Consider the following 27535-nt stretch of genomic DNA (forward strand, 5'->3'; position numbering starts at 1 on the left):
TGCAGAGGGTGGTATTGCTATGACGTCAGGACAGATGTCAGAAAATGGGAGGGGCTAAATGAATGATTGACAGTTCCTCGTCTTCGGACCGAAGCAGAACTGCTATTTCAGGAACGGCATAGTGCCCCTTTAATATATGTGTTTTCCTTTTTCAGATCAGATCAAATCTTTAACTATTTCTTTCTCAGTTACTTGCTTCCAACCTTTGCTGTGTGTATGTGAGAAAAACATGTACCTGTGTGTACATGTCATTAAACAAATCTCAGTTTTGTGATAACTCACTGTAATAATTTCACTGTATTTACATTTTTTTTGTACATTTGGAGCTTTTCTCCCTGGGACTATGCTGAAAATGGACCTGTATCCAGTCAGACTTTCCCAGTTAACAAATGTAAAATAAACAAATAAATAAATAAATACATTCATTTCAAAAAGTTTCTTGTGCATGGGTGTGTCTATTTGCAGAGTGCTGCCATTACAGAGTGTTTCTTGCACGTGCAGCCATTTTGGGGAAATTTCAGTGTGCTGTGTACTGTTCATTCGCAAAGTGTAGTTGCCTTTAAGTGTTTCTCACTCTGAGCTTCTTCTGCCCAATACATTTGCAAAGTATAACTACTTCAAAACAATACATTCGCAAAGTACAATTACTTCAAAACAGTTTATTTGCAAAGTATAATTACTTCAAAATAATTTATTCACAAAGTAGAGTTATTTCAAAATGTTTCTTGCTCTCAACTTCTTTTGCCCAGTTTATTCACGCAGTGCAGTTGTTAGAAATGTTTCTTAAAATGATGATAAATGACTTTTACAGTGAAGCAATTTCAAGGCACGTGACTTTCACAGTAAAGTGATTTCAAAAGTGTTACAGTGCCCAGGAGACTTGTTTTTCAAAGTTCAGTTATACAGAAGCTTACTGTGCTATTGGGCATAGTTACAAGTACTGGCATAAATTTCAGGGACATGTATATGTGTATGTATAAGTGTGTGTGTTCGTGCATATTTGCAAAAGTCTTCACTGAGATATGTTAATATGGCAGACGGATTTCGAAAACTCCTACCAGTTCTATTTGATCAGAATATTGCAGAGAATTGGAGAATATTTGAGCAAGTGTACGATATATTTTATACAAGCAGCTCATTCTAATCACAGTTCATAATTCATAGACTAGTACTAGGCTAACTGCCCTTGTGGGCCATTTTAAGCCTAGCCAATTACCCCATGTGAGAATGTAACCTTGTAAGCACCTTAACCATTATGCCAACCTCCCACCCTTAGGTGATAAAGACGGACACACCAGGGCATTCATTTTACTAAACCTAGCAGGGTCAGAGACCATTGAAAGGTATATGCACCAGTAGTGTATGAAGGTGAAGAAGAAACTCGCATTGTGCAGGCTGAATCAAGGAAAGACCCTGAGTGTTTGAAGTGCAAATGCAGAGAAATGTGTAACCCCCAGACTAATGTTACATTAGAGAGGCATCTGTTTTACAAGAGAGATCAAAAGCAAGAGGAATCTTTTGCAGCTTATATTACTGACCTGAGAAACAGAGATAAAATGTGTAGGTTTGGTGATTTAAACGATGAGTTAATAAAGGACAGACTTGTGTGGTATTAACAGTGTTGCTGTGAGAAAGATTTTGTTTTGTGACAGTGATTTAATGCTGAGCAAAGCCACTGAGATTTGTCAGATCCATGAAGTTACAGAAAGGCACACAAGTATGTTTGTAAGTGATAAGAGCATGGTTTCAGCAGGCTCCAGAGGTAATGTAGACAGCATGCAACAGGTGACTGGCAAAAGCAGGCATAAGCACATGGCAGCAGCAGCCCCTGCGAGACATCCAAGTAAAACCCATATTCTTCTAGCAAATTCCAAGACCAATTCAGTTAAAGGAGCAGGCTCAGTGCAAAACAAAAGCTGCTCAGTACAGTACAAGAGTAAGTCAGTTAAACCTAAATCAAGCTTTATTGTTAGCTGTCACAATTGTGGTGCCAACCATGAGCCCAAAAGAGAGAAGTGCATAGCAGTTGGCCAGCAATGCCACAAATGTAAGAAGTGGAACCATTTTCAAAGATTTTGTCAATCAAGTAAACCTCACACAATTGCAAAGAAGGACCACTCAAAAAAGCAAGTTGATCGAGTAGACCTGCAACAGTCCACTTTCTATGTAGATGGTGTGTCAGTAATTGGTGAAAAGATTGATGCAGTAGATTTATTGGCAAGAAATGAAGTGTTTTGTACTGTCAGGATCAATGGTAAATCCACTGAGCTCAAAATGGGCACTAGTTCAAAGTGTAATGTTATGTCTGCAGATACTTTTGCAAAGGTGAGGGCTGGTGAACAACTAAATGTGACTAGTAGTGCGAAACGTGTTGCTTATGGAGGTGAAAAAATTCAAACCAAAGCCTCATTAGTGCTTTCATGTTATGTGACCAAGAACTGTTATAGCCTATTAGTCTATATAGTTCGAAGACCTGTGCAGTCATTATTTGGTCTCAGAGACAGTTTGAGAATGAATCTGCTTTCTTTTACCAAAGAAGTTCATCAAATAAATATGTGTCCCAGTTCCAGCTTCACTAACACTATTTTTTTCAGAGTATGCTGATGTTTTCGATGACAAGTTGGGCAAACATCCAGTTGTGTATTCTATGACATTAAACCAAGAGTCTAGTCCAGTGGTCAGACCAGCAAGGAGAATTCCAATAGCTATGCAGCATAAATTCAAAGCTCAGTTGGCTAAAATGGTGCAACGAGGTGTAATTTGTCCATTTACAGAACCTACAGAATGGGAGTCATTCATGGTAGCAGCTCATAAAAAAGGCTCAGATTAAATCAGATTATGCATTGACTCAAGAGATTTGAATAAAGCATTGAAGAGACCACACCATCCTATGTGTATAGTTGACGAGGTCGCAGCCCTGATACCAAATGGCACTGTTTTTTCTGCACGAACCAAAAAGAAAAAATAAAACTGAAGACCACAGACGAAAAATCCACTTAAAACACCAGTTTATTTCACCTCTAGCGCTTCGGCAACCGCTTTCAAGGAGTATAAAACATCACATAACTTACACAGTTTATATACCCTAATACATCTAACAATTAAACAAGCAGCCTAAACCAATTAATCAATAAACATTAAAAAATACTTAATACTACTTTCTCATCAGATAAGAAGCCTCCAGTTACATTCTACATTCAGACCCTGAGGAAATAAAGTGTCATATTTCAAAATGAAAATACTTTCTTTATATAACAACTTCTTTTTATACAAATCATCAGAAAATACACCCTTCATAATATGTTCTAAGATAGTGGCTTGTAACCCATTTTGGATTAGAATTGTGAGCCAGCATAAAATGTTTAGCTACAGGGCTATCTTCTTTATTATTTATAATATTCCTGACATGCTCCTGCAGTCTAGTTTTAAACTTCCTTTTACTTTCTCCTATATATACAAGGTTACATGGACATTTCAACGCATAAATAATACCTTCAGTATTACAGCTATATATATATTTTAACCTCAAATACATGGCCATTTATATACTTAAAAGTTCGAACAATATAATGACAAACATTGCAATGACCACAGGGTGAAGTTCCTCGTCTCTGCATGGTCCTATATTGCAATGTCTCAGTGGGATATTTAAATTTATTATGTACCAAAATATCTTTTAAGTTCCTACCTCTACGAAATGAAATGCCTAAAGACCTAGACAATATTTTTTTTAGGTCCATTGATCTAAACTAAAAATTCCAGTAGTGTTTAACAATATCTATTAAAACATCACTGAAAACACTATATGTAGAGACAAAATAAACTAATCTTTTCTCTTGGTTTGTAACATCTAACTTATACCCCTTACTTCCATACTTATAAGTACCAACTTTATGTTGTTCATTAATAACCTTATATATAGCTGTTTGAATACTAGCTTCACTATATCCCCTCAATCTAAACATCTCACTAGTCACACTAATTTCTTTAAAGAAGTCAGTGTCAGTATTACATAGCCGTCTAAGTCTCATACATTCCCCATAGGGCAAAGAGGCCAAAGTATGAACTGGATGACAGCTAGTCCCTATCAAATACTGATTACTATCAGCAAATTTTCTATGCACAGACATAAGTAAAGTATTGCTGTCCTCCAAAATCAGATGTATGTCTAAAAAAGTTATATCTTTGCCCACCTGTATGCCATCAAAGGAAAGTCCAAATCTATTATGTTGCATAACTTCTATAAACTGACCAACATAAGATAGCCCACCTTTACAAATAAAAACAAGATCATCTATAAAACGAAAATAACTAACTACATGATTTTTTTTAAAAATCTATATGATATAACCATTCTAACTCATACAAACTGATCATCAGGTTGGCATACATGGGGGCAAAGGATGCCCCCATGGCAGTGCCCTTAATTTGTCTGTATATTTGTTCATTAAACATAAAAAAATTAGTATTCAAACAAAATTCCGGTATTTCAATAATATAATACGTTACTGGACTATCACCCAAAAAATATTTTACTGCTTCTAGTCCAAACTGACACTGTATGTTAGTATACAAACTAACAACATCAACACTTATAAAAAACATATCTGCACTCCATTGTATTGTAGATAATTTTTCCAAAAAATCAAAACTATCCCTAATATAACTAGGTAACTTTATTACATAAGGGAATAAATATTCATTCAAAAATTTCCCAATATTAGATAAAAAATATTTTTGAGCAGATACAATAGGCCTACCAGGTGGGTCAACCCCACTTTTATGAATTTTTGGAAGACAGTAAAATAAAGCCAACTCATTGTCATCAGTATTAAACTTTTTATCTTTGTCATTTTGTGAAAAATATTTTAACCTCACTCCCTTAGATATAAGGGTGTCAAAATCATTCATAGCCTTAATATATTAATTCATTTGTATTACTCTTAACATAGGTATTGATATCATCCAGATGTGTCATACACATTTTATAATATTGAGCAATATTCATCACCACTATCTTACCACCTTTATTAGATGGTTTAATAATAAGATATTCATTATTCGCTAATGCCTGTAGTTCCTTCCATTCCTTTTTATTCAAGTTATATACCAACTTATGCTTATACTGCATAAAATCACAAAAAGCATTTTCTACAGCAAAATTCAGCATTTGAGAAAAACACTTTATATGTTCATGTTGGTATGGAGGAATAAAATCACTTTTGCTCATTATTTTATCAGTTTTTAACAAACTATAGGCATTATAATCACTTGCATAGTCAAAGCATCCCTCAGGGTCAGATACACAAGAATAAAAACTGTTCTCAAAACTATCAGATTCTAACCAACTACCATCACCTTAGGAAGATACATTTAATATATTTTTTGCCAATAACCAGTATAAACTGGTTATTGGCAAAAAATATACTAAATGTATCTTCCTACACAGTCTAAAAATATCACACTTTAATTCATGTAACTGAGGCAGCACTGTGGGTATATATTTAAGACCATAATTCAAAACATTCATCTGATCTACAGATAAAGACACACCAGAAATGTTATGAACAATAGAAATTTTCTTACACTCAGATGCAGCAGTTACATGGATTGTTTCACCCACATCTTTGTAAACAAAAGACACCGAACTGTCAAGAATATCTTGCACAACATTATTTACAGTCACATTAATACCATTTGCTTCTCTTGTTATCGCTGAAACTGTGTCCTTCTCGATTGTTAAAGTTCCCAAACTGAAATCTTCCTCTCTTCCGCTCACTCTGCTCTCTCTGCTCTTCCTGAAACTGCTGGTTCCCTCTCCGAAAATCTGAGGTTAATCTAGATGGATTTTGAGCTGCTGGTAATGCTGGAAAATGCTCTCCTTCACCTCCACCATTAGAGGAAACGCCCAAAACATCTGAAGCAAAAGACACACTCCTAGAAGGAGCTGGTGATTTTTTAAAGGGACCAGAGCCTTTATTACGATGAAAATGTATTGGTTTTTGCCATAAAAAAGCATGATTACTTTGATAGTCTTTTAGATCTCTTTTCAGTTTTGTGCATTTCCGATCAATGAGTTCTTTTTCATATTTATCTAAACCAATATTTACATCTGCTAAAAACTTGTCAAACTACATAGATGTAAGTCTTTTAGATAAGTCATTATAGGCAGCTCTAATGTCTTCCTTAAGCTTGTTTAGTTTCACACGATCTCTTTCTAATAGAATGGAAATCCATTCTAAAGTACAACGATGAGCTGCCAATAACCATTTCTTAGAAAGTTGCACATCCCTTTCATCAGACATATCAAAAGGAGTAGAGGGACTTTTAAAGGCTCTTAGTCCCCTAGGTGTAATATCTAAGTCAACATATCTTTGCAAGTTTAACAGATTAAAGTATACAGCAGTTTCGGCACTGTTTTTTCTGTCTTAGATGCAAAGAGTTCATTTTGGCAAGTGATGCTTGATCACAAATCTGCACTTCTGACTAAATTCAGTACCCCATTTGGAAAATATAGATTCTTAAGGATGCCAGTTGGAATAAGTGAAGTCTTTCAGAGTGCAATGGAAAAAGAAGTTATGTCTTACCATAATGTTCCATCTCTATTGTTGATCCTCATTCAGTCATTACGTATGGGTATCGGTTCCGACCTCGGAATCAAGTCGGGCCATCTTCCAAGCTTGCATCAGCTACAAACTCTCAAGCTAAACTCTTAACCAGAATTCCCCTCTCCCTGTTACCTCAGATTGAGTTTGCAAGTCAAAAGAAGGTAGAGGCTACCTATGGTCAAATGACCTAAAAGAACCGGATGGTGAGATCTACTAGAAGCCACAGGAGGGGGAAGGAGGGAGGGTCGTAATGACTGAACGAGGATCAACAATACAGATGGAACATTATGGTAAGACATAACTTATTTATCTGATATTGTTAATCCTCGTTCATTCCTTACATATGGGACAGAGTCCCCAGCTACCTCTATTCCTGGGAGGCTCTCATGGAAGGACATTCCTAAGCACCATAGAACAAAAGATGCTCTTCCCCTGGAGGCCAAATCCAATCTGTAATGATTGATGAAGGTATGAGGCATAGCCCAAGTTGCAGCTGCACAAATGTCATGTAAAGAAGCTCTGGCATGGAAGGCAGCAGAAGTTGCCACCGACCTTGTCGAATGAGCCTTTATGGCAGTAGGCAATGGGATATTACGTTGTGTATAAATGAAGGTCACACAGTCTTTCAACCATCTAGCCAATGTGACCTTAGCAACAGCAGATCCTAATCTAGGTGCAGAAAAGGCCAAAAATAACTGGTCAGATTTATGAGAGGACCTAGTCCTGTTCAAGTAGAAGTGAATTTGCCTGTGAATATCAAGGGTATGTAGGCAGTACTCTCCTCTGTTTGAATGACTGGGAAAGAAAACTGGCAATTCAATAGTTTGATTAATGGACATTTCAGAGATCACTTTTGGCAGAAATGAAGGATTAGTTCTCAAAGACACTGTATCTCTATAAAAAATCAAGTATGGACTCTTGATGCATAAGGCTTGAAGCTCAGAGATACGTCTGACAGTAGTAATGGTGACCAAAAACAAGGTTTTCCATGACAAATATTTGAGGTCGCAAGAAGAAGCTGGTTTGAAGGGTGGCATTGTTAGAGCTTGTAGAACTAATGACAAGTCCCATGGTTGAATAGGTTCTCTAAAAGGGGGCTTCAAATGACTCACACCTTTTATGAACTCCTTGCATAATTTGTGTGACATAAGAGAGGAGTCTTGGACACCCTCATGGAAAATGGATATTGCAGCCAAATGAACTCTAATGGTAGAGGCCGATAGACCCGATTGAAATAGGTCGGCCAGATACTCTAGTATTATCGACACCAGTGCTGAGAAGGGATCTACTTGTTTTTCTTTCAGCCAACAGGTAAATCTTTTCCACTTGCTTAGACAGGTAATTCTAGTGGAAGACATGAGATGCAATAAGACTGTCCCGTACTGGTAAAGAAAGATCATTCTGCCTGGCAATCAAGGGAAATGGAGGAGCCAAGCTGTGAGCTTCAGGCTGTCCAAGTTGGGATGAATCAGGTTCTGCGGATGTGAGATCAACTCTGGGGTTGGATGGAGAATCCATGGTTGATCTAGCAGGTGAGGCCAAAGGAAGGGGAACCAAATCTGACAAGGCCAATATGGTGTTATGAGGATCACCTTGCTCTTCAACTGATGGGCTTTCTTCAGAAGCTGGAGAATGATGGGGATAGGTGGGAATGCATAAGGAAGACCCGAGGGCCAATCATAGACTAGAGCATCCCTGGGTGGCTGTCCAGGAGGGGAAAATCAGGGCGAAGTAGTTGCTGCATTTGTAGTTGGTTGGGGATGCAAAGAGGATGCAGCAAGGACGGCCCCAGCGGTGGAAGATTTCTGCCACTATCAAGGGATTCAGGGACCACTCGTGAGGTTGTAGAATGCACCTGCTGAGTCTGTCTGCTATCACGTTGGAACTCCTGGGAATGTGCATTGCTAGAAGAAAACGGTTGGTAGCCATCTCCCATTGCCATATCCTCATGGCCTTTCGACAAAGGGGATAAGATTTGGTTCCACCTTGTTTGTTAATGTACCAGACCACCACCATGTTGTCTGATTGTATCGCAATCATCCCAGATGGCAGCAGGGGATGGAATGCTTGCAACGCCAGAAGCACCGCCCTCAGCTCTAGAACATTTATATGCAGTTGGGCCTCCAATTCGGACTAAGTGCCTTGGACTGTCTGTCCCTGACATAACCCCCCACCCCATCAGGGAGCCATCCGTGGTCACTGTAGCCTTGGGCTGCTGGGGGGATAAGGGGCGAGACCATTGTGACAGGTTGTGGGTCATCCACCAATTTAAATCCTGTTTGCACCTGTGTGTTACTCGAATCATGTCTGAAAGAGGATGCTGAAAAGGATACCATTGGGTGAGCAGTAGCCATTGTAGAAGCCTCATATGAAACCTGGTCAGGGGGACAATGGTGATGGAGACTGCCATGGAACCCAACAGCTGTAGGACAGAGTGAGCTGTGGATTTCTCCTTTGTGCCCACTGAATGGCGCACAGCAACAGTTATCCCACTCCACAAAGGGGGAGCCACCACTGATCCCGGGAACTATCGACCTATTAGCCTGATGAGCCTGGTCTGCAAGGCCATGGAACGTATTATCATGGAACTCATAAACAAAGACATTGGTAACCTCCAAACTCTGGATCCCACCCAGTTCGGGTTTGTGAAAGGCAGATCATGCCTCCTGAACCTGATCGACTTCTTTGAGGCAGTCACCAATGCCATGGATGAGGGTAAGGTGGTTCACACAGCCTATCTTGACCTCACCAAGGCTTTCGACATCATCCCCCATTCTGGAATTATAGCTAAACTCACTAAACTAGGTATAAATCACTATGTCACAAGATGGGTTGCCAACTGGCTTACTGACAGAACCCACACTGTAAAAGTTGCAGACTCCAAATCTGACCTCAAGGCAGTGACAAGTGGAGTGCCACAGGGTTCCATCCTGGGACCTCTCCTGTATGGTATCTACTTCTCTGAAGTACAGGTTAACACAGAAGGCCTCTGGCTGATGAAGTTCGCAGATGACTGCAAACTAGGAGCCATAGTCAAGTCCCCAAATGATGTGGACATCCTACAGAAGGGCCTCACTGAGACAGATGCCTGGTGTCAGAGCCATGGCCTCAAGCTCAATGCCAAAAAGTGCAGTGTCATCCCCTTTGGTAAAAACTCTGCACCCATGAACTACCACATAGGCAGCAATCTACTTAACACCGAATGCGTAATAAGAGACCTTGGGACCCAGGTGGACAGTAGTCTCTCCTTTGATAGTCACATCGCCACAGTAGTCAGAAAGTCCTTCTACATGGCACACCTCATCATAAAAGGGTTCTCATCCAGAAAAAAAGAGGTCATTGTTCCCCTCTACTCGTCACTCATTAGACCCATTATAGAATACAACGTCCCTTTTGGAATGTACCTCACAAGACATCTGCAGCAGCAGGAAAGGCCACAGAAGTACCTCACAAAGAGGATTACTGGCCTCAAACAAATACCCTACACTGACCGCCTCAAAAAACTCCAGCTTTACTCCGTAGCATATCGCCTACTCCGAGGTGATCTCTGCCTAACATATAAAGCTATGTCAAACCCAGAGCTGTTGGACATGCTACACCTAAAGAAACCCCAATCCCTCCAAGCTACACGTTGTAGGGACCTAAACCTTGTCACCACAATAAACAGGACATGCTGGAGGGATAGATTCCTGTCCCAGAGACTTCCTATACTCTGGAACAAGCTACCCATCTATGTCAAGCAAAGTTCTTCATTAGCACTCTTCAAGAAAAATCTTGATGAGTGGATGGGAAATAGGAAATACACCCCGGGGATCACTTCTGTGTCTCTGCTGGACAGTGGCACAGGAAAATAACTTTATTGGGTAGAGTAAGCTATGGTACCTTGCTGGCTAGGCTTACATAGGGCCTTAGTCCGATAGCATAGTACCTACCTATGAACCTATGAAAGGATTGGGATCAGTTGTTGCTTTATCCTTAGAATTCTGTGCTCTGGAATGGATGCTCTGCAATTCTTTGTATCCAAGATGACCCCTATAAATTCTGTGGACTGAGATAGGGTGAGATTGGATTTTTGACAGTTTATGGTTATGCCTAGCCTTTGTGCAGTGAGGAGAGAGTATGCCAGGGCTTCTTCCAATAGATGTTTGGTGGGGGTGGAGATGAGCCAGTCGTCTAGGTATGGAAACACCTTGAATCCTTGTAGTCGCAAGTGAGCTGTGATGACTGCCATGCACTTTGTGAACACTCTGGGGGCTGTAGAGAGTCCGAAGGGCAGTACTCTGAACTGCTGGTGACTGGCTCTCGCATGGAAGCGTAGAAATCTTCTTGATGGCCTGTCCACTTTTATGTGATAGTACGCATCTTGAAGATCTATCGAGCACATCCAATCGTCTTTTTCCAAAAGCGGGAGGATAGGCTGTATTGTGACCATCCAGAATTTTTGTACTCTTACAAACTTGTTCAATACACTGAGATCCAAAACTGGTCCCCAGTCCCCGGTTTTCTTTGGCACCAAAAATAGTCAAGTAGAATCCGGATCCTATCTGGTCTGGAAGGACTATTTGGATGACTGTCTTTCTTAGCAGCTTTTCTATCTCTAGTGCTGCTTCTTCCCTTTGACTGGGTGGGACATCAGGAAGGTTTTTTGAAGGGACAGGACAAAGATCGAAGGGGATATGATAACCTCTGGTTATAATCCTTTGTACCCAAGAATCGGTGGTGATGGTTAGCCAGGCAGAAGGGTACAAGGAGAAACGACCCCCAACCACCTCCAGAGGAAAGGAGTTGGGCCACTTCAGGAGCGCTGGTAGGATTGGTCAGGAAAAGAGTCCCTGGAACCCTGGTTATGCGGACCCCCTCTGCCCAAATGGGGCATCTTCCCTGTGAGTTTCCCCCTCAGCCTCTAGGGGAGAACTCGGCCTGTGTGTCATGGAAAGGACCATGAGACTTCTTGAACTATATCTTCCCACTCTTTTGGTTTCAGGAGAAAGCACATTGAAGGGAAGAATAACAGACACCTACAGCAGAAAAGGTCTTACCATCCTGTTCACATCTGGCCAGTGTGCTTTTAACTTTGGGTCCAAACAATGAGGAGGTTTCAATGGGGGCGTTAAAAAAGGAAGCCTTAAAGGGTTCTGCAAAATTGCACAAGCGCATCCAGGCTTGTCGTCTCAAGACCACAGCTGAACCCGCCACTCTAGCTGCTCCTTCTGACGTGTGAGATATCAGTCGCATGGAGGAGTTAGATATTGACTCAATGGTGGCCAGCTGAGAGGCCACTTTGTCACGGACCTCATCAGACATGGCACCAGCCAAGGTTTCAGAGAGCTCAGAAATTAAATCCCTTTGAAGCCTGGTAAAGTATGCCATATAATTCAGGGACCTGATAGCAATGGTGCACTTCCCTATCCTGTCCAGGGCCCGGGACTCTTTGTTGGGTGGATGGACAGTCTAGCTTTCTTCTTCCACCAGATGCTTTTTGGTTGTGGCCACCACCACCAGAGCATCCACAGGAAGACCTTTAGACCAATGGGGATCCATAGCAGGAGGGGACAAAATCTTATCTGGCCTCCGGGGAATAGCCTCGATTGTGTCACGAGCCTTCAACACACACTGCACGATGAACCGGACAAGTTCATTGGCAGGTGGAGTAACTCAGGAGGTAGGGGGCTGGGCGCAAAAGGCCTGCAGGAACACAGACTCCTCAGAGGTTGGATTAGAGGGCTGCCAGTCACCTCTCTGTTTAAGGAGTTCAAGGATATCACCAAAGGATACCTCAGAGGGTGACCGAGGGGATCCTTCCCCATCATCAAAGTCTGTGTCTTCAGTGAGGGAATCCTCTGTGGAGTCCATGTGCTTCCTCTTGCATGAACTTTTCCTGTAAACTTCCTCAGAGGGGGAAGCTGGGGAAGACAACAGAAAGGGGGTTTCCTGTGGGAATATGTCCTGAGGCCCTTGCGCCCGGTGTTCACTAGGTGCGACTTGTGAACATAGTAGTCCAGAGGAGGGCAGGGAGATAGACAGCACAGTATCACCAGTAGAAGTCAGAGCCTTCTCCATCAGTTGGAAGGCTGGTCCACCTGAAGAGGGGTGAGTGTCCAGGACAGGGGTCACCCCTCCCCTAAGTGGCTCAGCCTACCGACCCGGAGTCCCCGGATGGCTGTGAAACAACATATTACACATGTCACAACTATCATCCTGGGTCATAGCAAAACTCTCCTGTCATGAAGGCAACTGCGGTTCCTTAGTGAGGTCCATAAAGGGAACCATAGAGGGGGAAAACTGTGCTATATCAATGCACTTCAAAGGCAATGAAGGAGGAGAATAAGAAGGGGTCTTTGGCGATGGGTGATCACCTCCCAAGGAAGGATAAGTCCTGGGGGGTGGGATACCTCTGGCCAGAAGCACTTGATCCACAAGACACAACACGTCATGTTCAGAAAGGCTTCTAGTGGACCTCATGGAGACAGCTGAGGGAGAAACAGGTCTGTCCACAGAAGAGACAACCTTGGTGCCCACTTCACTAGTTCACACTGAAAACAACAGTGCTGAGAGAGACTGGACTACGGATGTCTGCACAGAGAAAATCATTGGTGCCAAGGTCACAGTCTACACTGACAAAAGGATCGGTACCGAAGTGGTTGCCGGTACCAAAGCTGGAACTGACAAAATTGGTGCCAATAACTGAGGCATCGGTTCCAAGTAAGATGTTGGAGCCTACGTGGTCAAGGTCTGCGCCGACCGAACAGTTAGTGGCAATGTAGTAGTCACAGTAGTCTGAACCGAGGAGCCCCTCGGTACCGATATAGTAAAGGCTACAGTAGACAGAGCCGAAATCACTGATGGCGCCGAAGGTCTAGGCACCAAAAGCACTGGGACCAACTGAGTGAGCTCCGAAGCAGAAACTTTAGCCTTCTTAAGTCTTGGTTGGCGGGAGTACGAAGGCAAAGACTTTGCCTTTGTAGGATCATCCAATATTTTCTTATGGGCTCTAGGAGGGGTTGAAGCCTCCAACCTAGAAATAGCCTCTGAAAAGGGAGATTTAAGAAGTCCCTTCAGCAACAACTTATTTTTCCTCTCAATCAAAGTTCTACTGGAAAAATTTTTACAAATACCACAGGATGGGTCAACAGATAAGTGAGAACAACCCAAGCAATAAACACACAGAGTGTGCATCTGATGCAGGTAATTTGTGTCCACAATTTGAACACCTTTTAAATCCTGGACTACCTTTTTTATCTGCCATGATAGAAAAGGAGACAGAAGGAAAGGTACCAGCAATGGTACGAAAGAATACCCGAAGGTAATGAAGAAAAGAAGGGTTTACCAATGATGTTAAGGGAGAAAATACCTTGCGGTAAAAGGTGCAGAGTAAAGAGAAAGAAACTCAAAAAGATATAGTAGCTAAATGTGATAGGGTAAGAGACAACAAATTAGAAACTTTTCTGACAGAAAAGGTTATATTAGACTAGTCTGACAACAAATATCTATACTTAGCTCAAGAGAAGCAGCTTGACACGACAGAATGGTGACGTGGCAAACAAAATCTGAGGTAACAGGGAGAGGGGAATTCTGGGTAAGAGTTTAGCTCGAGAGTTTGTAGCTGACGTGAGCTTGGAAGATGGTCGTCTCGATTCCGAGGTCGGAACCGATACCCATACGTAAGGAATGAATGAGGATTAACAATATCAGATCAAATTTTTTCAGGTTATCCTTGTGCCATAATAGTAGATGATTTATTGGTCAGAGGTAATGGTGAGGCACAACATGACAGAAATATTAAGAGAGTTCTGGACAGAGCACATGAAGTGAACTTAAAGCTCAATCCTCTGAAGTGCAAATTCAGACTACCAGAAGTTACATATATAGGTCATTTGTTTACAAGTATTGGCTTGAAACCAGACCCTTCCAAATAAGCAGCCATTCTTGAAATGCCAGTGCTGGATAATGTGAAAGCTCTACAATGTTTTCTTGGTATGGTCAACTATTTAGGCAAATTTATACCAGATTTCAGTGAGTTGACAGCACCTTTGAGACAGCTATGTAAAAATGTTACACGGTCATGGCTAGAACAGCACCAGAAAGCATTTGAAGTTCTTAAGCAGAAAATCTGCCACCCAACCAATGTTAAGATACTATAGGTTCATAGGTAGGTACTAGGATCTGCCCGAAGGCATTTATAAGCCTAGCCAGAATGTGTTGGCTTTCACCACCCCTTTAGATTAGTTCCCTGTGTATCTGTCCAGCACAGCCACTGAAGTCATCCCCAGGGTAAACTTTCTGTTTCCCATCCACTCATCGAGGTTTCTTTTGAAAAGTGTTAGCAAGGAGCTCTGCTGAATGGAGATTGGAATCTTGTTCCAAAGCATGGGAAGTCTCTGGGACAGGAATTTATCCCTCCAGCACGTCCTATTTATTGTTGTGGTGAGGTTAAGATCCCTAGAGTGCTCAAGGGGATAAGGTTTTTTTTTAGGTGGAGCATGTCCTTCAATTCTAGGTTGGACATGGCCTTGTATGTCAGACAGAGATCACCTCTGAGTGGGCGGTATGCAACCGAGTACAGCTGGAGTTTCTTCAGTCGAGCTGCATAAGGTATCTGTTTGAGGTCAGTGATCCTCTTGGTGAGGTACGTCTGTGGTCTTTCCAGCTGTTGCAGATGTCTTGTAAAGTACATCCCAAATGGGGTGTTGTACTCTATGATGGGTCTGATGAGTGATGAGTGATGAGTAGAGGGGCACAATGACCTCTTTTGATCTGGATATGAACCCTTTTGTGATTAGGTGGGCCACGTAGAAGGATTTTCTAACTACTTTGTTAATGTGATTATCAAAGGTGAGATTACTATCTACTTGGGTCCCCAGATCCCTTATTATGTCTTCCGTATTTAGGGTACTACCACCTATGTGGTAGTTTGTGGGTACTTTGTTTTTTCCAAAGGGGATGACTATGCACTTTTGGCATTTAGCTTGAGGCCATGATTTTGACACCAGTTATCTGTCTCAGTGAGACTCTTTTGCAGGATGTCTGTGTCAGCCAGAGAGTCAATTATAGCCCCTAGTTTTCAGTCATCTGTGAACTTGGTCAGCCATAGTCCTCCTGTTCTTGCCTGTACCTCTGAGAAGTATATGTCAAACAGGAGGGGTCCCAGGACTGAGCCATGGGGAACGCCACTTGTAACCGGTTTAGAGTCGGACCTAGCTCCTGCAACTCTCACCATGTGGGTTCTTTCCGTGAGCCAGTTGGCAACCCATCTTGTGACATAGGGGTTTATGTTCAGGCTGGTGAGCTTGTCTATAATACCAGAATAGGGAATGGTGTCGAAGGCCTTTGCAAGGTCTAGGTAGGCTGTGTGTACCACCTTTACCTCATCTATAGCCTTGGTAACTGTCTCAAAGAAGTCCACTAGGTTTAGGAGGCATGATCTGCCCTTAACAAAGCCGAACTACGTAGGGTCCAGTGTCTGGAGGTTCCCAATCTCTCTGTTAATGAGTTCCATGATGATGTGCTCCATAGCCTTGCAGACCAAGCTAGTCAGGCTTATAGGGGGATAGTTCCTGGGGTCTGTTGTGGCTCCACCTTTGTGGAGCAGAATAACCATTGCTGTGCGCCACTCTATGGGTACATAGCCTGTGGAGAGGCTGAGTTTGAACAGTGTGTTTAGGTGAGGGGTTAGTTCGTCTTTGAGCTTATGTAGGATGCAGCCTGGGACACCGTCCGGTCCCATTGATGCTGTGTTTATGGCTTTGGAGAGGGCTGTTTTAACCTGAGTGTCTGTGATTTCAGGGACTCTACATTCTTCAGGTATGGTTATGGGCCCTTTTGTGGGTGACAGGGTTGTGAAGTTTGCGCTGAACCTGTCTGCCAGGATGTTGGCGATATCAGTCGGTTCAGTATATTTTGTGCCATTCTGCACTAACTCTGAGCAGATCTGAGCATTGTCACTTAGATTCTTGACATAGCTAAAGAATGCCTTGTGGTTATCTTTGGAGTCCTTGGCAATTTTTCTTTCAAAGCTCGCCTTGGATGATTTCATGAGAGATCGTAGTTTCTTGCTGACACTGATCAGGGATGTCTTCCCTTCTTGTGATTTTACTCTTTTGTGTACTAGTTTCCTCCTTCTATTGTATAGCTTGTTTATGGCAGGAGTCAACTAGACTGGTTTCCTTTTCTTGGAGGAGTGAGTCTTGGTTTTTCTTGGGATGGCACGATCCATGCATTCTTGTAGGTGTCCGTAGAATGCATTAGTAAAGGATTTTGCAACTTGGACAGTGTTATCCTTCAGCATGGGGGCTCTGAAACTTTCCACCTCGATCTTAAGTAACATGAAGTTTGCTTTTGAAAAGTTTGTCATGGTGGTTTCCTTGTCCAGGGGTGGGGGGTGGAATGTGGATATTTAAAGTGATTTGTTTATGGTCAGATCTAACCAGTGAGGGGATGACCTCCAGTGTGGAATACCAGTCACCCATGTTGGTGATGACCAGGTCCAATATATTGTCACCTCTGGTGGGAGTGTTGACCAGTTGAACCAGGGCGTTTGAGTTTATAAATTCTAGGAAATATTGGACAAGGGAGTTAGTACTTGAGTAGTTCTCCCATTTAATGTTTGGGTAATTGAAATCACCCAATATTAGGGTGTTTGGTAGGACCTTTATGTTTCCCAGTGTTTCCAGAAATGTGGAATGGGGGTCCTGGGACATGGTGGGTGAACTGTAGCAAGCTACAATTTGAATTGTAATTTTGCCCATTGTTAGTTGCACGCGAATGATCTCCAAAGCATCGTGCTGTGCCACTAACCTGGAGGTGTGGCTATCCTTGATGAATATGTATACGCCCATGCCTTTTGTATTTTGGTTCGGGTTCTATGGCCGAATTGTATGGTATGAGTTGTAGGCTGGTAGTGCTGGGGTGCTCTCTGGAGCCTTAAACCAGGTTTCTGTTACTTTAAATATATCAATTTTCTCCATACTGAGGAGTGCCTCGAGTGTGTGCATTTTGAGGTTTAGACTTCTGGCATTGAGTACCATTACCGTCAGTTTTTTGTTACTTGTGCTATTTACGGTGGTGGGTTTGTCTTTTGAGCCTTGCCTAAAAAAGGCACTATGGGGGTGGCAAGAGCCTTGGCCAGTATTCAAAAGCCTAAGGGTGACAGGTGCAAGCTGTCTCTAGTGAAGCAGAGTGGCTTATTGAGCATGTCATCCCAGGTAGACAGACACTGGATCCCTTTTGAATGACACCAGAAACTTAGCCAATTGTTGAAATTGAGAATTTTTTCTTTATACCAGATGATATGATGTCAACAAACCAGTAACTCTTTCCTGTGATGCTTCAAGGTTTGGTTTAGGTGCAGTTATTCTTCAAGAAGGCAGGCCGGTAGCTTATGCATCTAGAATGCTTACCCAGACTGAGATGCAGTATGCTCAAATTGAGAAGGAACTTTTGGCAATAGTGTTTGCATGTTCCAAGTTTCATGATTATATCTATGGTCGGGATATACAGATTGAAACTGATCATCAACCACTGGTTACTATTTTAAAGAAGCCTATGCATTCAGCTCTAGCGAGATTACAGAGAATGATGCTTAAATTGCAGAAGTACAACTTCAAAATTGTCTATACAAAAGGCAAACTTCTTTATCTGGCTGATACCTTATCCAGATCGCCCAGAAATACAACGGAACAGCTTGAAGCAGAGAATTTTGACTTTGATGTAATGGAAGTGCATAATTTTTCTACCACAAGACTTGAAGAGTTATGAGATCATACAAAGACTGATCCGATTTTGCAAAAGCTCAATCACTACAAAAATGTTGGATAGCTGTCAAAGCAGTCTAGTGTACCACCTGAAGTGCAACCCTACTTTCCTTACAGAGATGAGTTGTTAATGGAAGATGACATTATTTTCAAAGGTCCTAAAATTGTTGTTCCTGCTTCCTTAAAACAAGAATATATCCAGATTTTGCATTGTGGTCACACAGGTTCCAAATCTACCAAAAGAAGGGTGAGAAAACTAGTATTTTGGACTTCTCTAGTAAAAGACATTGATAAAGTACTTTCTTCCTGTTCAGTATGTAATAATAGTATGTAATAATACTAAGCCACATTTGCAAAAAGAACCATTTCAGCTAAGTCAAGTCCCTCAACTACTTTGGTCAACAGTAGCTAGTGACATATTTGAGTGGAACAATCAACATTACTTAGTGCTGGTAGAGACTTATTCGAATTGGTTTGAGATCGATCTACTACCCAACTTCCACTACTGTCATTACTAAGTTGAAACACCATTTCTCAATCCATGGCAGTCCAGAGAAATTAATCTCTGACAATGGTACCCAATTTACCAGTCAATTTCTTTCAGAAATTTGCAAGAGAATGGGACTTTGTACATGTTACTAGTAGTCCAGAATAGCTGCAATCATATGGTCTAGCTGAACGTGCAGTACAGAGTGCAAACCAATTACCTGAGAAGTCAAAGTGTGATAACACCAATGTTATTTTGAATTTACTCAATCTCAGAAACATACCCTGTGATGATATACTTGGCTCACCTGCTCAAAGACTTCTATCCAGGCAAACTGGAACAACATTGCCTATTAGTTCTAGTTTATTGAGACTTAAAGCTAAAAACACAAAGCAATCAGAGCACAATTATCCAGAATGCGTTCTTATCAGAAGTCCAGCTATGACAGATTGAGCCGATTACTTTGTCCGTTGAAAGAAAGACAGACAGTGAGGATACAAACAGTGAAAGGCTTCGATTGGATTGGTTAGGTAACGAGTATATGTGCAGAGCCAAGGTCCTATGTTGTAAAATCTGAGGGTGTGGAGTACCAGAGGAATCGCAAACATCTTCTTCCTGTAGCAGAACCAATATCGTAGTATTTTCCCTGTGATAAAAACTCTAACTCTCAGGGCAATCCAGACAATCTTCCTTTTCCAAAATATGTCTTGACTCATACTGTTCCTGAAGGTGTTAACAATACTCCTAAGATTGAACAGTCAGTAGAGACAATCCCAGTTGCTAAACCAGATCCCAAATTTTATGTCGCATGATATGGTCGCATTTCAAAACCTAGTGTGAAACAGGCAACAACTTGGACATAGACTTATATACGCATTTAGCTTTGTATAATTGCATTATGAAAATGATTTTATGTAAATTACACATTTATTAATATTGTCTATAATGAATAATTTATTTTTTTTCAAAGCGGGAGGATGTAGAATACCAAATGTGTTGTACCTTTTAAGAAGTATTTCCAAGATCTCTGTGTGCATATATACGTGTGTGTGTATATATATATATATATATATATATATATATATATATATATATATCTATATATCTATATATATATATATATATATATATATATATATATAGATATATATATATATATATATATATATATATAGATAGATATATGCCAAGCAAGTGTTAGCTTCAGTGCCATTTTGAAGGAGCAGCCAGATTATTAACATGTATATGCATGATAGCTAGTTTGTTTATAAGTTAAAGTTACTTAGCCTCATTTACAATCCCCCAGATTCACTAATCTTCCATGCAGGACTAGTCTAGTCCTGCACGGAAATGGCCGCTTAGGAGCAGGATGGCAGCATGCCATGCATATTAATGAAGGTGCGCTGTCCGACCTCCTAGGCATACATGGAGCGTGTACAAGTGCAGGGGGCGTGTCTGAGAGCAGAGCTCTCATAATAAACACGCCCCTGCAAAGTAGAACAGCAGAAAGTGGAAATAAATGAGTGAGGCCGCACATAGGTGTCAGCATATCCCCACAAACAGTCCCCCATGTGTACAACAGCAACAGTACATATAAATAAACCGAAGAAAACCCGTTATATTTATCTTAAATTTGAGTACAGCTAACCGTAGGTGCGCAAGTGTGCCCATCGCTTAGTTACGGTTAAAGCAGCTTAAAAGGCTGAAGAGGATAACAAAGAAGATATATACAAATAAAGCAGCACAGCAATAGTGTAGTGGGTAGGGTGTCCGCCTAACGAGCAGGCAGTCACAGTTCAAGTCCCACTGCAGCACATACCATTTTCCATGTGAAATCTTTATATGAACATTTTTTTCTCATATATTTGCTGGTATAACCTACCAAATAACATTTACATGTGAACTGGACTACTGTATTAATAAGGCACTAGTAAGCAATTTTAAGCACAAATAAGCAGTAGTAAGCATATATAAGCACTAGTAAGCATGTTTAGGTGTGTTTGCGCGGGGCTAAGCATTACCTACACAGATTAAGCAACGTAGAAAGTAACTGAGTGTCAGAAACTGTAACCGAAGTTGGCAGTGCTTACCTCCACACAAACCCACTTACAACTGCTTTAAAGTGCTTTAATCACTCAGTATCCAACCGCCGGTGTTCTGCACCACCAACAAAATAAACAGCTCCTGCAAGGCTCAAATCAAGGACCCTGCACACCATAGACAAAGAGATTTACCATTAAACCATGACAGATACAAATAAATTTGATGTTTTCAGAAACATATCATCCAGTCCAGTCATGCAAAAGCACAGAGAATGTATACCTACAGCTAGATGGACGTGTGTGTGCAAATATATTACTATCTAAATGGATACAACATATCTGTAGATGTAGTCACATATATATATATATATATATATATATATATATATATATATATACCCAGATATATATATATATACCCAGATATATATATATATATAAATATCCAGAGATATATACATATATATACAAATATATGAACAGATATACATGCAAATGCCAACAACTACACATATATATGTCAACATCCATACGTCCACATATACACAGCAAGTTACACATACATACACAGATAAATGTCCCCATGGGTATATAAGGACACAGTTAGAAATATGTAAGCAAATATATACACCCACTGATATGGCCACAAATCTGTAGATAGCAATGGTAGATTAACAGACACATATATGTCCACATGCACTGTGAAAGGCCTTGACAGGCCCCAAACAATATACGTCACATACGAATTGGCATACCCCCCACCCAGACAAACATATCCACCCTGCAAAACCCTATCAAGCTCAATGGAATTTATGTGTGTCCTTGAAATAGGGATTTAAATTAGCCCCCGGACATGTTCCACATGTTGACATCACATTCCCCTCTTCCCTACTCACTAGGCAGTCCGAGCAGTACAGGCCTATCCAACCAAGGCCATCCCCGACCCATACATTCATTACCCACAGTTCCGCTTCCCCCCAACCGCTGCACACACACAGCCACCATCTCAAACCTGTTTACCAGCCCATAGTTACCACACCACCACCCATTGCCCACCCTTCACACCCCCCCCCCTCAGGACCCATCCCTTATGTTGTCTCGACCCAAGTATCCTAGGTCTGGCACACGCCGTAGTCCATGCACATAGCCATGAGTATCTATGTGACTCTGGGTGTAGACGAAAGTTGTATACCCAATGTTTGGCCTGTCCCACATTAGACAAATGATTACCTGGTACTAACAATAGGTTTCATGTGTGACTATGTGTACACTAACGGACTTAGTTGTAGGTATCACAAAGCATACTTGGCACACAAGGTTGGCTGGTATGCACATGAAACAGTACCCAGCAATAACAGGCAACATGACAGGATATGTAGCTAAATATGTAGAGGTATGTGTGTGTATATATACCCATAACTACATGGAGATATACCTCTCCCTCTCTGTAATACAAAAGTATACATACATAGACAGACATATATATGAATACCCACATATAGATATATACATATGCAGACACCCATACATCCACATGTCGTTTTATATATATATATATTTTATATTTTATATATATATAGCAATATATATATATATATATATATATATATATATATATATATATATATACATATATATATATATATATATACATATATATATATATATATATATATATGTGTGTGTGTGTGTGTGTAAATATACAAAGATATATAGCTAGGATATGAGACAGCAGTTAAGAATTACATATGTTCACAGGCCGTGCCAATGGGAGTGAGGGGCCCAATCAACAAACGTGTAACACGTAGTATCACCCCCCCCCCCAGCTACACTGGTGAAACATACAAACACACAATAAAAGTAAACAAACCACTGCTTCCCAGACCACAGGCAGGATACTACCAGTGGGAGAGACCCTCCAAGTCTAATCTTGAAACAAAGACAAGAATGTCCCTTGCAGGACAACCCAAAAATGTTATGGCTATTCGGGTTTCCAGCCATTACACAGATAACCTACGGCAGTGCACACTTGTTCTCGGACTACAAGGTTGGGGAAGCCTGATGACCCATGGGGCGAGACAACATATGTGATGGGTCCCGAGAAGAGGTGAGTGGGCAGTATGTAGTGGTGTGTTTAGACCCGACCGGCACCTGGAGTAAGGAAGAGTGCTGAAGAGGAGGTGCAGGGGGGGAACTATGGGTAAGAAATGATGGGCCTAAGCGTACAGGTGTTGGCTGGAGCGGTTCAATGTGGACCGCCCAGGGATGCAAGCAATAGTGTGCATTGGGCAGAGATGATGCCTAACGAGCAGCCACACCCGGTAAGAGTCCCACTGCAGCAAAGTCTAGTTTACATGGAAAAAGGACGGTATAATCAGATGTGTTGTTGCAAACCCACTAAATGACACCAAAGAACACATGGTCGCAACACCCCACTGTAGGCATGTAAGCCAAAGTAACTGGCATGACAAGGTATGATTGCTGTCCTTACCCCCACCCAGGGGTGTGAGTGTCCAAACCTACCCCCAAAAGCAGAGTATATACACAGCTGTCGCTGTAAAAGAAATGGCCAGCTGTGGACCTTCCCATCAGCCTTCCTGAACATCCCTGGACATGTTCCCTACTACCAGCCCCTCTGTGTGGCCCAATAACACCACTTACTTATCGACCCCTGTTTCATTACTAGTAATGTTCACAGTCACAAGTAGGTGACACCATCCTCACAACTATATTGGCAGAATCTGGTACCCCCAACCTGCGGGCATTACCACAGCTGTCCCACATGATACATGTAAATAACACATGAAGGGAACCTCAAGCACACTTGGATCACCACCTGCTCACCACCTGAAGTCCAACCCCCCAACTAACACTCCCTACCCTTACACCAACTAGTGACATTGACACCTCCTGTCCTGCCTCGCATACAAATCCCATCATGCTGCAAACCTGCACTACTGCTCCCCCACCAAACAGTCAAACAGCCTACTATACTGTTAAAATGTCCCCCCCTCCACCTACCTACCTACACCTTCACTATTCACATCTATTCTACAACACAGGTATGGAATAACTAAACCTAACCCACATACCTGAGTGTAACCTAGCCAGAACTGCTAAACTGGAATCCCACTTCACCTTACACTGACCTTCGTCAACGGTCATACCTGACATGTACACCTGACTTAAGCATGTATAATATCGACATGTTAATGAAGTAGCATGGGGGTATGCGGCATCAAGTGGGATTACGCCTTTTTGGGCGGCAGTAATCAATGCCCACACTGGTTAAGCAATGTGGAGGCCAACCCAGAGTAAGACGCTGTAACTGGAGGTCAGCAAGTCTGAGCCTCACGCACACCAGCACATACCCACCTACACTTCCCCCACAGTGTCTTAGGCACTCTGTAGCTAACAGTTCTCATCGTGCCCAGTAACAAAATAATCAGCACTCCCAGCTCCCCCCCACCCTGCACACTATAGCCCAAGTTAGTTACCAGGAAGGCATGGCAGATATACTATCAGCTGCTGTTACCACAAACATATCATCCAGCACGGTCAGTCAACAGTAAAGGAAATGTATGCAAGTATGTAGAGTAATACCAGCAAACGTGCACATAGCTCAATCACAGTATTCTGAGCAGTCTATGAGTATCAATGAACAGTGCCTGTTCACACATACTGTGAGAACATTAGTCTTGCATAATACTGAAGAGAGGAATGAAAAATGGGGTAAGCCGTGGGGGCATGCTTCATCTGTGGAACCGGGAGATGAGGCTGGTCCGGTGTGTGAGCAAGCCGCAGCTTCTCAAATCCCTGGCCGGATGCTACCAGTGGTAGAAGCAGTGTAGACCAGCAAACTCTACTCATGACACAACAACAGGTCCATCCCTGGTGGGACGAACCAGACTTTTTGGGTCACAAAGGTGTTTCCACCAGTATCAGAGGAGGATCAAGGGAAGGCTCAAACGTATGTGGACTAAATGGATGAAGAGCCTGCAGAAGGTTGCATCGAGACAGTATAATGGAGGAGTACCGAGACGTGCAGAGAGGGAAATGTGTGGAGGTGTGGTATGGCACAGCTAACAACTGGAGAATGGATGGATGCTGTGTACGTGGAGTTCGGGGGAAAGGGAGCATGGGTATGACATTAAGGTAGAAATATGCAAATGAAGCAGAAAAGCAATAGTGTAGTGGGCAGAGCATCCGCCTAACACGCACGCATTCCCGGTTTGAGTCCCACTTCCGCACAGTCCATTTTCCATGTGAAATATGCATATCAACATCATGTTGCTGTATAACCTACTAAATGACATTTATACTTGAACAGGAGTACTGCATTAAATGCACATGTGAAGTGTCATTGTCATAATGAATAAGGCACTAGTATGCAGGTGTAAGCACAAATAAGCAGTAGTAAGCATAAATAAGCAGTATTTTGACGGAGATGAAAATTCTGGAACCCGAACGTGTCGGCACAAGTGACTGACTTCAATCCTAAGACCATCCATGTCAATTGCCAAGAGAATGAGGTACAGGACAAACATATAAGCTGAACATGCATGGACATATGGACAGATATATATCTGTAAATGTAGATAGATAGAGAGCTATAGGTATATATATATATATATATATGTGTATGTATGACTCACAAATAAGTATATAACAGCACTCATACCTAGATAGATAAATATGTCCATTGTATATATCTATATATACCTCTCTCTCTCTCTATCTATATATATATATATATATATATATATATATATATATATATATATATATATATATATATATATATATACACACATACATACACATAGATATATGCATATACATATCTAGATCTATATCAATGTCCATATCTATCTCTCAATATATGGGGGTTTCACATATATAATTATGCAGATATATATATATATATATATATATATATTTATACAGACAGACATGTGTATAGCATTTGCACATGTGAACAAACTCGTGATCCACTCAGTACAACATACCAGACCATAAGCACAGTTAATGGGGGTGAGGGCACGAATGAGGGACACCTGGTAATTACTGCTATGTAACCCCCCCAGCCCTAATGGATATGCTGTGCAATCCACTATCCAGCACATGCAGTACATGACGTTAGGACCCTCAACAACACAGCTACAATGCTCCAACAGTAATCCTAGTCACCTGTACATGTCAGGGCAATATCTGTAACATATACAGAAACGTCAGTCTACCATAGGGAATGTACAATGTGGAAGGGGTACACTACAACAGTACAGATATGCACACACATCTATACATTGACAAGTATGTTCAGGTATACCGATATATACATACACATATACACAGACAAAAGGTATCAGTAGCCATACATATGTAGAATTAGTGTGGGATCTATGCGGTGCAAGGTATATCCCTCGTGCCACAAGTCCTATAACTGGTACCTACGGCAGTATGTGTAGTCATGTGTCACATTCCTACAAAGGGAATACGTATCTTACACATATACCCACTCACAAGGACATGAGACGACACACAGGTATGTATACACAGACAACCTTTATTTGTGTAATGTACAATAATGTATGCCATTACTTACAGCACATAGAATTTGACTTATTTAATCAGTGAGGAGATAGAGCCCACACAAAACATTATTTATTTTTATTTATTTTACATTTGTTGACCGGGCTAGTCAACTGGATATATGTCCATTTTCAGTAGAGGCCGGGAGAAAAACTTTTTCCAAGACAGATACATTATAACAATATGTATATAAGGTTACAAATACACAACAGTGTTTGTAAGGTTACAATCCAGTTAACATAGCAATAGATACAAAACATTTTACAGTATATTGCAAAACAAAATATTTACAATATGGAACAAGAATATTCACATGAGGTAGATAAGACTTTCAGGTTTACAATTCACAAAACGGTTGCATAAGAGTATTGATAACATATTCAGACAAGATATGTCCATAATGAGGTGAATCATAACGCCTTTGCATACTGGCGGGTTTTGTAAACATTAAATCTAATTGCAAAACATTAGATGGGCTGAACAGATGCTTGGGATATATATACTTCTGCCGTCCAGGCCAAGCCTTTCCCCTAATTACCATTTAACTGTAGACTAATGGATTTGCCGTCAAAGAATAAAGTAACAATAAACAATAACAGATGTAGTTCAGCAGCCTCCAGTTACACCATGTGTAGTCAAGGCCACAAGGGTGAGTTTATTACCTGTGGTAGTGTCTATGTAACCGTCCTGTCACATGTGTATGGACCGTGACCAACAAATGTTGGCCGAGGAGTCCACGATATGACTGGGATGAGTAGCAAGAATGCTAGCAGTAAATTATGATAGGCCGTTACCAATAACCAACTTCTAACGTTATCCACAGCAGGACAACAGCTGGAAGCTTCATATATGTGGAGAGACAGAGGCAGGAACACAGGGCCATACTTTCGCTTAATATTATGTTACACACCTACCCACCCAAATTGCTGCTTATTAAAGGATTTGTTGCAACATACCCTTATGCAAAAAAAAGGAAAAAATTAAAGAACATCCCAAAGGGGAAACAAAAAATTTTGGGGAAAAAAAAAATAGGCCCATTGGTAAATTTGGGATAAA

General features: G+C 41.4%; 1 protein-coding gene across 1 annotated transcript in view; it reads right to left on the reverse strand.

The window, feature by feature from the left end:
- The window catches only part of LOC122814457, a 1903843-nt gene that overhangs the window by 1858044 nt on the left and 18264 nt on the right, over window positions 1-27535 (reverse strand).

This window comes from Protopterus annectens, chromosome 10.part0 (assembly GCF_019279795.1).
Source record: "Protopterus annectens isolate FY-2018-M chromosome 10.part0, PAN1.0, whole genome shotgun sequence".
Classification (NCBI taxonomy): domain Eukaryota; kingdom Metazoa; phylum Chordata; order Ceratodontiformes; family Protopteridae; genus Protopterus; species Protopterus annectens.